This window comes from Arachis ipaensis, chromosome B07 (assembly GCF_000816755.2).
Source record: "Arachis ipaensis cultivar K30076 chromosome B07, Araip1.1, whole genome shotgun sequence".
Classification (NCBI taxonomy): domain Eukaryota; kingdom Viridiplantae; phylum Streptophyta; class Magnoliopsida; order Fabales; family Fabaceae; genus Arachis; species Arachis ipaensis.
In genome coordinates this window covers 104,727,679-104,737,638 of record NC_029791.2, presented here as the reverse complement: position 1 = coordinate 104,737,638, position 9,960 = coordinate 104,727,679, and positions in this window count along the sequence as shown.

Below are 9,960 nucleotides of genomic sequence, written 5' to 3'. Positions count from 1 at the left end.
ATCCTTAAACTTAGATACCTCGTCTTATTTTATGGTCTTAAATTATAGTTTTAAGTTTGAATCTGTTGTCAAAAGTTCTAGGATTGCCTTCGGCTTTCCTAGGACATTATATGTTAGTTATGTGGGCACCGTTACTATACTGAGAACCTCTGGTTCTCACCCCATACATATTTTGTGGTTTTCAGATGCAGGACGTGAGGCTCCTCATTGAGGCATTCTGGAAGTTTCCGAAGCGAAGGATTCTATTTTGGTTTTCGATATATATGTAGATACTTTATATCTCCAATGTATATATTATGTTTTAACCCTCTTAGAGGTTGATTCGGAGAAATAGGTTCTGTAAACAGTATTCTGGGTCATTTTGGGATTCTCATGTATATATGTATATATGTTTATATGCTCTGTCCGATTTTAACTTTGTGAGCCGGCCCAGAAGCTTTGTTATCTGTATCTTGGAACTCTTCTTATATGTATTTATGTTTCGCTTTACTCTTATCCTATCCGGTTTACGTATTTCGTTTACGCGAGTGATGCGCTTTTCTATTTAGCGCTTTTGTTTAACTTTCCTTTAGAAGGCTCCTAGATATAAACCCTTTTCAACTATATATATATATATATATATATAATTTTTAGAGGTCATAGCGCCTCGCCATCTCTGTTTTACATCCTAGGTGTAAAGCTTTGTGTGGTAGGATGTTACACTCATAAACTCAAATGCACGTATTTTCTAAACTTTCGAAATGTTTCAAATTTGTAAAACAAACAAGCCCTACCTTGATTAGTCGAAACTCATAGAAATCAAAACTGTAGCAACCGCAACTGCAATAGCAGTAACAACATTAACTCCCCGTTGTAACGCAATGACCACAGCACCAAGAAAGGCGATCGATTCAAATCAATTGGAAAGCAACAAGAATAGTACTAGAAAATTTGAGTTAAAGTAGAAGCTCAACGAAATTAGAACAACAGAACAAAAATAGAAGCGAAACATATTCAAGAAAAGAAGAAGCAAAATCAGAATGGTACCAAGGTAGTGTTACCGGCAGGTTTGAGCAGTCCCGGAAATGTTTCTCCGGCGACGGAGAACTCCGGCAAGGGATGAATAGAGAACAGAGATGAGTAGGGACATGGGAGAGTTACAGCAGAACCAGAACCAAAACGGCCGGAAAAAGAGCTTGCAGCGGTGGTGGTGACTTCGATTGGCACCAATAACGGCGGAAGAACCTCCTGCAGCGACAAAAACGACTGTCTGCAGCTACATCTCGTAGCGTTTTCTCTCTTTCTCGAGTTGTCTCTCTCTCGTGTGTCACTCTCTCACTCTTCGCGACGGCGATGAGGCGTCATCTCCTTCCTCGGCTCTATGCGTCGCATTTTGTCTCTCTTAACGCTTCCCTCTCTCAGCGACAGCAACTCGGCAACAGCAGCATCCCTCCTCGCTGGCGCCGTCTCCCCCTCTCATCTCTTCTTCTCTTCTTCGCAGCTGTGTGTGTGTTGCGTGAGTGGAGTGTTGTGTGCGTGAAAGAGGGTGGCGGCTGGGAGTGAATGTTAGGGTTAGGGTGAGAGTGTGTTCCAGTTAGGGTAAAATTAGGGTTATGTTAGATTATATAGTAAAATTAGGGATTTTAGGATTTGGGTAGTGTAGGAATTTTAATAAAACTCGAGGGTAGAGTAGTAATTAAAAACCAAATATAAGCCAATATAATAATTTTTTGAAAATACTATTTATTTATAAACTCATCAATTAGTTTCAAGTAGCTACTCTAATTAAAAAATTAAAGATAATCCAATAAGTTTTCTTTTAGTTCATAAAATTAAAGTATTAATCCTAAATCTCAATTATTCAAATTAAACTAACAAATCCTCATTATTTTCCAATTAATAAAACTTTAAATTTTAAATAAAAAATCTAATTATCATGAAAATTATATAAATCCTAAATGATTTTAAACTCAAAGTCTCATAACTTTGATTTAATTACTTTTGGTAATTTGATTTAATTACTTTTTATAAATAATTTTTTGAAATAAAATCATAAATATAATAAACATAATAAATCACAAATAACTTATTATTTAATTTCCAAAAACTCGGAGTCTTACAACATTGTTTAGGAGTTGAAGGTGACAGCTTAGCGAAAATGTTGGTCACACGAGAACGTTGGAATTCAAAAGGATGACATAGAGTCCGCTGTCAGAACTTAACATATGATGCCTCAAAGATGGTTCAGTCTTCCCAACACTTTCAATGCTAGAACACCAAGGCCTCAAGTAAGATTTTCCCTGTCTTTTTGTGAGCCTGTGTATTGATTTCTCCTCCCTTGTGTAAGATTATTTTGGTGTGGTGAATTGATAATTGGAAACCCGATTTATTTGGCTATGTTTATATGCTTCACAGTTGAGTAGTTGCTTCCTCATATGATGAAAGATGATAGTATAGAGGAATATATGATACTTTGAAGGAGTGTTCTTTCATCAGCAAATCAGTAGGAAAAATTGGTGTTTCTGTTCATTTATGGAGGGGGAATATATGATTCAATTAGCCTTTCTTCTAGTTTCGCTACTTATCATGCCATTCAATAATAATTTGGTCTCTTAAAAACTAATTTGTTGCTACAACAAGAATGATATTTATAGAGGAAAAGGGATTAGAGTTTATGTTCATTAGGACAAATTTGACATACTTTTCTTAACATATCTTGTCAGCAACTATTGTTTAGCCATGTGTAATGCTGATGTAATGATCCAATTTTCAGTACGTCATGATCATACCAAAAATTGAGTGTTACCAATTTGCTTCCTAAATATAACTACTATTTAATATTAAGCCTGCAACCTTGTCGTGATCAATTTTGTTGGAAATCCCTTTTTTTTTATACAAAAGAATACAGATAACCGACACTACAAGAAAAACGCTGAGTACCATCGGATTTATGGTCGAAAACAATCGGACGATATAACCCTCACCGGTAAATGTTTACCGTCAGATATTTTACGTCGGATGGTAATTACCGTCAGATTTTGCGACGGATAACCAGCTCAGAAAACCAATTGGTTACTGGCAGATATTTTTGACAGTAATGTTGGCGCCAAAAAGTTTTGTTGTGCACAATATTACCGTCGGATGATTCCAATGGTAATTTTGACAGTGATGTCATTTTTTTAATTTGAAATTAATGGTCAATTTTAATTTTAAATTTATATTTTTTTTCATATAATTAGTGATCAATTCTTAAATAATGAATATTTTTATTTAAAATAATTAATATAATGATCAAATACATTAAAAGTCAAGTATATCAAATGAATACAATGAAACAATATATAAAAAAACTAATATCTAAATATCGAGGGAGTTGTTGTTGTTAGTCCCGTGGCCCTAAGTTGGCGGCGTATAAGGTGGTGATGTCTGTAGGCCACCAGTAGGATTGCTTCCACTAGCAGCTGTGCGCATCTGTGCCTGGTATACCTCCATTTAAGCCTCCATACGTGCATCCGCTCTAGCGACTCCCTAAACTCTAGCTTGAGCTTAGCGGTAGACATCATGCGGGTGGGGATCTCTTAATACCTCTCTCGATAATTGTTAAGCTCCTGAGCCTGGTGGTGAAGGTTGGGCTGGAGCTCTTGCACCTGTAGTCTCAAATCCATGCCTTCGTCGGGCTAGATGGCTCGACTGGTGCTGGAGCCTGACGATGGCCTTAACGTTGAGGTGCGGAGGCTGCTGGCGAAGAATGACCCATTCCGTATACGCGGTTCTTGTACGGGACTGAGGCGGTCTTGTGCCAAACCACATTGGGATCGACGACTAAGGCCGCAGAGCCATCGACAGCGTCCTCCCCACTTTGTTAAGACTGCTGAGTCAGCCTCTAGTCTCTGTGTGTAGGACTCCTATGCAATTAACACAAGTTATTGTTATTAGTAAGACAGATATACAGTTAATTTCTAAAAATTTTATAGCAAAAGATAATCAGATGTATGTTTACTCACATAATGGTCCTAAGACCGCTGATTAGCAAATCTCGCTTTATTCTTCTTCAGCGAGTGAGTGTACTTGAACGTCTCCACCAATGTGGCCTCACGGTCCAACGACTTTGACTACACAAGTTGCATCGAAATACGAAATTGTTAGAATGCCTAGTAATGATGTGAAAAAAGAATATAATTAAGTTATAAACAAAATTAAAGGAACTACACACCAGCCTAGATTTGGTCTTCATGGAGGTCGTCGAGTCGCCAATATACTTGGATGACTTGGCTTATTCCCTGTTAGCTCTGTTGATGAGACATCGATGCCTGAACCCCTCATCGGTCTCCCAATAAACTAATAGGGCCTTATTTACCTCCGGTGGGAGCCAGCCCATTCGCTGGTCTCGCCCATGACGAACATCATCCAGCATCTGCTGGAGACGCCGACCCATTTGATGGTCAAATATCTTTGGGATGGCCAGGTCATGTTCAACATCCCAAATGAAGTGCAGCTATAACAAAGAAATATTAAAACTAGTTAAGCAAGATAGAGGATGTAAACTATCTAAAAAGGTTTGAAAGAGAAACAATAAAAGTAATTACCATCCATTTCTCAAACTAACGCTGCTTGGTCTCAGCAGGGATATTCATGTAGCTGGGCCAGTGTTGGTCATACATAAGCTTGATGACACTAGTCATCTCCTGAGTACACGAGTTGGGGTTTGGCAAAAATCTAACAACAACCCACTGACGAAGGAAAAATGTCGGTAAAGATTTTCACAAAAATATCGCGTTGCAAGTATAGTTCTAAACCGACAATTAAACCTCAATCAACGTTTAAATTGTTTGTCACGAATACAAACCCAATAAAATTAACCGAAGTATTTAAACTTCGGGTCGTCTCTCATGGAATTGCAGGGAAGTATGTTTATTATTGGTTATGGGAAAGTATATTTTTGGGTTTTTGAAATAAGGAACAAGAAAATATAGATTGCGAGAAAAATAAATTAATAACTAAGAAAGCTCTTATCAAGGATTGAGAATTGGAAGTCCTATCCTTATTATCATCATCAAGTGTGATGGTAAATGTGAATTTCCTTCACTTAGTTATCCTCTAACCAATGGAGAAAGGTCAAGTGCATATAATTAACTTGAGTTCACAAGTCCTAGTCAACTCATAAAGAGAGACTAGCTTTGGTGAAGTTCAAGCTAACCGGCAATCTTCAATCACCAATCAACAAAAGACTTTTGATAACTCAAGAGTCTCTAAATAATCAATCCAAGTCAAGAACATAAAAAATCTAAATTAAAATCCAACCAAGCATTTTATCAAACACTTGGAAGGCATAAAATAAGAATATAGAAAATTTACAAGGAATATTAAATCTAAAAAACCAATTGCAAGCATCAATGACTAACAATTGAAGAGCGTAACAATAAACATGAAAAACATAAATTGCATTAAAAGAAATCAAATGTAACAAGAGCTCATAAACATAAAAATGACAAAAAAGGGAAATTAACAAGAGAAGAAGATGAACTAAAGTGCTTAAACAAATAAAAGTAAGAGAAAACTAAATTAAAGGAAGATTGAATCTGAACCTAAGAAGAAATTGAAAGAAGAAACCCTAAACCTAGAGAGAGGAGAGAGCCTCTCTCTCTAGAAACCTACATCTAAAACCTAAAATTGTGAATGAATGAGAAGTGAATGATTCATTCCTCCATTCCAGCTCCACTCTGCAGCCTTTAATCTTCACTTTCGGGCTTGAAATTGGGCCAAAAGCAGCCCAAAAATTGCCCCCAGCGTCTTTTGTTTAAAGTAGCACGTGACCCTCTGTCACGCGTACGCGTCAGCCACGCGTACGTGTTGCTTGAATTCGGCACTGGCCATGCGTAGGTGTCAGCTACGCGTGTGCGTCGTATGTCTGCTCCACCAATCACGCGTACGCGTCGCTACCAGCTTCTGAAATTCTCAATTTCTGGTGTTCCTTCCACTTTTGCATGCTTCCTTTCCATCCTTTAAGCCATTCCTGCCCTAGAAAACCTGAAATCACTTAACACACATATCACGGCATCGAATGGTAATAAGATAGGATTAAAATTAGCAAATTTAAGGCCAAAGAAGCATGTTTTCAATTATAGCACAAAATTAGGAAGGAAAATGTAAAACATGCAAATTATATGTACAAGTGTGAGAATAATGGATAAAATCTACTCAATTCAATATAAAATAAACCATAAAATAGTGGTTTATCAATCTCCCCACACTTAAATATTAGCATGTCCTCATGCTAACCTCAAGAAAAGCTATAAAGGAGGTGAAGAAGAATGGTAGAATTTATGAAATGCAACCTATCTATATGAATACAACTAAATGAAAAATGCTTTTTCCTACCGAGTTAAAAGTAAATCAACCTTCCAAAAACAAATATGAACTGGATCTCACTAATTCAAATCATAAAATGGAGTACAAATAGACTTGCAAGAAGAAAGCTCGTGAAAGCTGGGAATAAAGAATCGAGCATCGAACCCTCACCGGAAGTGTATACACTTTAATCATTCAAGTGTTTAAAGTTCGATTCTCTCAATTCTCTACTAATCTTGCTTTCTAAGGCTTGCTCTTCTTCTACCAATCAACAAAAAATTAATGCACAAATACACATATCAAGAGGTCTTTTCAAGGGTTGTAATGGGGTTAGGGTCAAGGTAGGACTGTATTTGGTCAAGTGGACAAAAAATCTGAATCCTTGATTAACCTAAACTTCTCACCTAACTTTAGACAATCCATGTAATCAGAATATAAAATCTAACTACCCATTAACTATGTTTTGCCACATATTCATACATTCTAAATTTGAGTGCAATACATATGCATTGCTACCACCATGTACTTTGGAGGCATTTTGTCCCCTTTTATTATTTGCTCTTTTTCTTTTCTTTTCTTCTCTTTTTTTCTTTTTATTTTTTTTTTCTTTTGTTTTTCTCAATGCATATGAGTAAGGTATTGAATGCAAGAATATGTCCTCAACATTCTTTTCACATTTTCACAAAAAAGTCTAACATACTCAATTCCCAAACCCAACTTTCCCACATTTAAATCATGAGCACTCTCACTAGTCTAAGCTAACCAAAGATTCAAATTAAGGACATTATTGTTTTTCGCTTAGAGTTAACGATGTGCTAAAGTAAAGAACAAATGGAGTAAAATAGGCTCAACATTGGTTTGCAAAGGATAATGAAAGGGTAAGGCTATATGGGTATGTAAGTTTAGTGAAACAAGGGCCTTAATCACGTAAGTGTATGCATACATCAAACAATAGAAATATAGAATTAAGTAAGAAAAAGATCACAATTTTAGAGAAAACAACACACACCAAAACAAAGTATTGGTTGATAAAATGCAACCAATCAAATAGGTCCAAAATCTCACTGGTTTTGTGTGTTCGAGCTCTAAAACCATGTTTCAAATATAAATTTCTTCAAGCAAGTTCAACAAAAATTTTAATTCAAATTAGTGAAATGCTATAAAATAGTTTCTTGAAAAGAAAATCATTACTTCAACCGAGTAGTACATAAATGCAAACAATTAATTACACATGCAATCTATTATGCAATGCAACAATTACTAACAAAGAAAATTAAGAATTTGTGTTGAGAAAAGGAATTGTTACCCGTGAAAGTCGATATCGGCCTCTCCACACTTAAAGATTGCACCGTCCTCGGTGCATGCAAAGATGTGCAAGTGGACGGGTGGCTACAACTGATGCATTTCCTCAAAAGATGGTGCACAGGAACTTGTTTGTCCACCCCATTTAGAAGTTTTTCATTTTCCTTCTTGGTGACCATCTTGAAAGAAAGGGAAAAGGAAGAAGAATGACCCACAAATAAAGATATGCAAACAAATAAAATATGGGTGGGCTAATGCCAAATAATAATGAGGTTCTCAACTACACGGTAGCTACAACATGCAAGTAAGAAAATAATATAGGGAAATGGCATATCGATAGTGCAAGAATTGCAACAATGAGGGAGAGAGAGTGGGTCATGAAAGGCAATATAAGTTCATATCAATGCACAAGGAATACAAGTATCATAAAAGATTAGCATTGACCTATGAATAATAATACCCAACAATATAAAACAAGTCACTAAGCACCAAAACAATGCAAGAAATATTCAATAGTTGAGTAAGAAAATTCAACACCAATAGTATAATATCAAACTTAGAGAAGAAAATAAGAACGTGCAACAAAGTTAAAATGCAATAAATGAAAGTATACAAATGTAATAAATGAGGGAGAATAAAGATGAGAAGGGAAAGGAATGAAGAAAAAGAAAGGTAGAAAGAAAGAAGAACGAGAGAAGAAAGAAGAAGAAAGGAGAGAAGAAAGATGAAGAAAGTAAAAGATGACGCGACGCGTAAGCGTCGCCCATGTGTACGCGTGGGTTGTAGAATAAGGAAGTGACGTGTATGCGTCAGTCACACGTATGCCTGGATATGAATTGTGCTCCACGCACAACACTCGCATAGTGGCAACCCAACTCTCTGTTTGTAGTACTGGACAATCAAAGTTTTGAGTTGACGTGCACGCGTCGTCGACGCCTATGCGTGCATGGTAAAAAACGCAAATGACGCCTACGCGTTAGTGATGCACACGCGTGGGGTTGGCTATGCGCCTAGCACCCCACCAGCGCGGTCCTGGCACAACTCTCTGTCCAGGTCGAGCTGTCGCGCCGTTCCAGCACGGTTTGGGCACAAACCAAATTTAGGCGTCGACGCGTACGCGTCGGTCACGCGCACGCGTGACAGCCTCTTTTTTTTATTATTATAAGAAACTAACAAGCTACCAGAGTAATGCTAAACATCATTAAACAAGTGAAACCATAACATAGACTAAATAAACCCAACTAAAATTGAAAATTCACTTATTACCAATATAAATAAAAGAGAAAATAGGAAGAATTTACCATGGTGGGGTGTTTCCCACCTAACACTTTTAGTTAAAGTCCTTAAGTTGGACATTTGGTGAGCTCCTTGTCATGGTGGCTTATGCTTGAACTCATCTTGAAACTTCTACCAATGCTTGGACTTCGAGTAAGCTCCAACATTTCCAAGTGAATTCACCAAGCCTTGATGAAGTTCTTCACAAGCTTTGAGCTCCCAAAGTTGATCCTCTTGTATGCCGGGATCCCAAATCTTATTTCTACACCCTTCTTTAAGTTGATCATCATTGTTCCAACCGGGTGGCAAGTAATTCGAATTCTCACTGAGGCATCCCAACAACTTCCTAGACCCAATCAATTGAGAACTATACCAACCATTGCACTTAGACCTTGAACATCCAACCATAATGAACCTAGGATTGTGTTACCAACCACTAACAATCCCCCTTTTACTTTTAAAATCACAAAGAGCTCTAAGTTGTCCATCCGTCTCAAGCAAACCATATGCAAGCGAGAAATTAAAGCTTAAGGAGTAGAGATTTACCCCCTTGAATGATAGGACGGATGGTGATGTCTTCGGGAGAGGTGTCTCCTGTAAGACCCAAAATCTTTGAAAAGGGGCTATCATTAGCTAATTTCAAATTTAGTGTTTCTGTTGCTTTAATTTCGGAAATTTCTCTATTAAAGAAAATTAGAGCAAGTTTCGATTTATTGAATTTGAAATAAATTGAGATTATTATCCAATTTTACAATTATTGGATTATTTTCTATATTCAAATTATAAAGTTGGTAGTTGTGAAATAATAAGGATTTCTATATGATTTGGATTAAATAATTAATATTTTAAATATTAATGCTGCTATTTTGGAAAATAGAGAAATTAATTATATTATTTCTAATTTTTAGATTTGGGCATTTATTGAAAATAATTTGTAAAATTGATGAGCAAATAGTATTTTTCCATATACAATTAGTATTGGATTTACATTGGGTTTCAATTACTATATTATTCCCAATTTTATGTGAAATTACCATAATGCCCTTAACCCTAATT